Source organism: Triticum dicoccoides, chromosome 1A (assembly GCF_002162155.2).
Source record: "Triticum dicoccoides isolate Atlit2015 ecotype Zavitan chromosome 1A, WEW_v2.0, whole genome shotgun sequence".
Classification (NCBI taxonomy): domain Eukaryota; kingdom Viridiplantae; phylum Streptophyta; class Magnoliopsida; order Poales; family Poaceae; genus Triticum; species Triticum dicoccoides.
This window is the reverse complement of record NC_041380.1, coordinates 252,703,969-252,708,345: the sequence shown is the minus strand read 5'-3', so window position 1 is coordinate 252,708,345 and position 4,377 is coordinate 252,703,969.

The following is a 4,377-nucleotide window of genomic DNA, read 5'->3' as shown; positions in this document are numbered from 1 at the left end:
TGTTCGGGATAAATCTGATCACTCTTTATCCCAGTTTTGGGTCCTTCGAAGGAGGTGTTCAGCACAACGAACCAGGCAATCAGACTATAAGGCTTTATCGCTCTCACTTAGCCATAGAAGTCTACATTTTAAATTTTGGCGAAGCCCCTAGTATCCAGAAGGCCGAACTTGGGGCGCTATGAACGCGTAAATCAGAAAAGGCCGACTACTCGCCTGAGGCAGAAAAACCTTTAGGGATTTGGTACCTCTCGAACAGTGACCAGCTCTCGCCGCATCATGACAGTCAGTTTTTGGCTTTCTCTACTAAGGTGCTCATCCGGAAGAACCGGGACACAATCGCAGTAGTTCTCCCAGTGCTACTGTTGGGGATATAGCTACCAGTTATGACCCGCCCAGGAGGGGCCGGGTCAACCCCAATGGCGGGTTACAAAAAGAAGCCCAGTAATATTCAAGGTGATAGTTTATTAAGACTTGTAGAAGGCCTAAGCCCAGAGGCAGCTTAAGGCCCAATATTGTAAACCACCATATGTAAAGAAAGACTTGTAAAGGAAGGCATATAAAATAAGTCACCGAGCCAGACACGTTTTATGAGCCGGCCGGGACTGTGTAGGCCGCTAGGCGTCAACCCGTGTATATAAGGGGACGACCCGGCGGCGGGTTAGGACAAGAAACAAGAGATCGATAGCCAAGCTAGCAGATTCACTCCTTGGTCATCGAAACCTAGCAATACCATCATCAACTGGACTAGGCTTTACCTTCACCGTAAGGGGCCAAACCTATATAAACCTCTCATGTCCTTTGTCCCGATTAACCCCTTTAAGCTTCCTAGTTGCGATGGCCCTACGACTAAGTCCTTTCGCTAGGACATCTGCCATGACAATTCCATGACAGTTGGCGCCCACCGTGGGGCCAGCGCACGGTGGATGTGAGTTCTTGAAGGGCAGCTTTGAAGGGCTCAAGGTATATGTTGTGGGCTGGATGACAAAAAGTCGTTGCGGCAAGCTCTACATCGACGATGAAGGCTGGGGCCCCAAGGCCGGGTCAATTGAGTATGGGTATCGGGTCCCCTTTGGCGGAATCCATGTCTTCATCGGCCGGATCAGCGAATCGGTCCCTGAGTCAGACGTCTACACCAACCTCATCGAGATGGCTCAGCGCGCGAGATCCACCCAGGCTCAACCTGCTGTGAGGCATGCCTTCGTGGGTTGCATCCACGGAGGTGAATTTTCTGAAGGATCAGTGGATGGCGGTGAGACGGCCATCTGTTCTGACGGTGACTCGTCCTCAGGCAAGACATATTCTTTGTATCAGTTACAAGATGGCGTGCTTGGGGGCTGTTCCGATGGCAGCAGTATTCTGGACCTCTCTGAGCCGCCGAATTGAGCCGGAGTTTTCATGGCTGGCACTCAACCCGGGTAGAACTCTACGGCTGCGGCAGCGATAACCACCAGGTCGGCAGCAGCCGGGTCAGGAGACCCCGCGCGCCCCCCAGCTCAGGTGCTAATGGACCTCATGGATAAGTTGACGGATCTGTTGACTGCTGTAGTGGAGCCGGCGGATAAGGCTCAGCATGACGCGGAGGTGGCACGGCTAAGCGAAGAGATGGCACAGGCCAAGGAAAATTTAGCAGCAGAAGACGTTAGGATGGTCGCGGAGCGGGCGGCTTTGGATGCTCGTGCTCAGCAGCTTCAGGCAGAGACTTTCTGGCTCTCGGTGGATCTGAACGCGTTAAACGAGGTCATGAGGAGAAGGCACCAGAAAACTCAGTCACGTCTGCCTCTGACTTACGACCCTAGGAATCTCTTCCACACACCCGGGGCTGGTCCAAGTAACCCGCTAGAGGCAAACTGGATCACGACACCCGGGGCTGGGGCGCCAGTTCAACCGCAGGCCATGGAGCCACCCCGTATGAATACTGCCCCGCCTCATTACACACCAATACCACCAGGTCACTTTTCTAACCCTTTGGAGAATCTCATCGCTACGCCGGCTCGTTTGGCGGCTCTCTCGATGGAAGGCGACTCTCCGACAGCAATTGAAACACGAAGGGTGAGAGAACTTCTTCAGATGGCTCTGGCGCAGCAGGATGCGTACTCTTACAGTCGAGACAGAATCCATTCAACCCCTCGCCCAAGCCCGAGCCCGAGCTATAGCAGGCATATGGACTCAGCCACTATGTCGAGCAATGCTCAACGCTGTAACCAACCGCGCAGGCATGAGCCGGCGCAGGGGGGGCCCTTAACTTGGCGGATCAAGAGAGAATCCGTCAAGAGGCTGAGCAGGCGGTTCAACTGGCAGCTGAGCAGGCGGCTCATCAGGCTTTTCCGGTTTATCCGGCAACCTCTGTTGAGGCAGGAGTGGCCACAAGAACGGGAGGTGTCCCTTGCCTGGTGCCGGCTATACGTAATGAGCGCTTGCCAAAAGACTTTAAGGGGCCTCGTGAGGTGCCTAATTACACGGCCGACTTGCAGCCTGGGGCATGGATTGAAAGTTATGAGATGGCGATGGAGCTGCTGGAGGTCAGCGATGCAGAAATGGCTAAGTATTTCACTATGATGTTGGATGGAATGGCCCGCACTTGGTTGAAAGGGTTGCCACCCAACTCCATCGGCTCATGGGAGGAGTTAAATGCCTGGTTCATTCAAAACTTCAAGGACACATGTAAACAACCTATGTCAATCGTGGACCAAACTAATTGTAAGCAGGAGGAAGGTGACTCCACGACCCATTGGGTGCGCCAGGTCAAGGAGATAATACATTCATCTGATAAGATGAATGCTGGCTCTGCGGTCTTAATGTTGGAGAAAAATTGCCATTTTAAACCTCTGAAATAGAAGTTGGGGCGGCTCAAGCATGATTGTAATGACATGGGCCAGTTGATGGCGGCCCTGGTCAAATATGATGATTCTGACAGTACCAAGGATCCTGTGTCTGATGAAGAAAAGACAGGGAAGGGAAAGAAGAATCGCAACAGCAAGGGTCACCAGCATAACCCGGCAAATCAAGGAGGTAATAAACTTTAGGCTGACGAGTTTGTGGCTAACACCAATACACAAGGCAACAACCAACGACGCAAGGGTAGGCCACCTCCTCGATCAGGCGGATCAGGTCCCACCCAAGAGCAACTACTGAATGAACCTTGTCCAAGACACGGCACCCGGGAGAAGCCAGCCACCCATCTGTGGAAGGACTGTACGATCATGAAGGCATTTAAAAATTCCAACATGTTTGATGGTAGCCGCGGACCTGGCGGCGGTTCAGGCGGAGGCGGTTTTCACGGTCAGGGCCATCCGCGTAACCAGGGTGGCTATAATCAGCAACCCGGCCAAAGTAATCAGCAGCAATAGCAGCAACAGTCCGGGTATCAGAGTAACCCAAAACAGTTGAATAGTGGGCAGTACCACGTATTTACCACTAGTTTATGCAAGAGGGACCAGAAGCTTCATAAGAGGGTTGTCAATGCTATTGAGCCGGCGATTCCACATTATTTGAGGTGGTCAGAACAACCTATTGTGTGGAGTAGGGAAGATCACCCTCCCCGAGTTGATAGTCCGGGTCACTTGGCCTTGGTGGTGGCACCTCAGGTTGGTGGATATAAGTTCACTAAGGTGCTCATGGACGGAGGCAGTAGCATCAACATCCTCAATTATGAGACGTTTCGTCGGATGGGGTTGACTGATAAGAGTCTTAAACAATCCAACACTATTTTTCATGGTGTTGTGCCTGGTAAGTTGGCATACCTAGTTGGTAAGATTGAACTGGAAGTAGCCTTTGGGGATGAATATGATTCCAGGGCTGAGAAGTTAACTTTTGAGGTGGTTAAGATCAAAAGCCCATACCATGCTCTGTTTGGACGGCCGGCTTATGCCAAGTTCATGGATCTGCCGTGTTATGTGTATCTGCAGCTCAAGATGCCGGGTTATAAAGGCACCATCACAGTACATGGAAGCCGGGAAATAGCCATGTAATGTGAAGAAGGTGATGCCGCTTATGCTGAGTCTGTTTGTGCGATAGAGGAGTTAAAGTTTTATAAAGATAATGTTCACCCGGCAGACATGTCGTCTTTGAAGAAGCCAACTATGGAGCATGAACCGGTGTTGGAATTCAAGTCACCTGATGACACCAAGATGGTTGATTTTGTGCCTGGCGACTCATCCAAACAGTTCATCATCAGCGCCAACTTGGATCCAAAATAGGAAAGCACTCTCATCGAGTTCATCCGTGAGAACCGGGGCATCTTTGCATGGAAACCTTCTGACGTGCCGGGTGTCCCGAGAACTCGCTGAGCACACTCTTAATATTGATCTGAAGTTTAAGTCGGTCAGGCAGTTTCTTCGATGGTTTAACAAGGAAAGGCGCAAGGCCATTGGAGAAGAG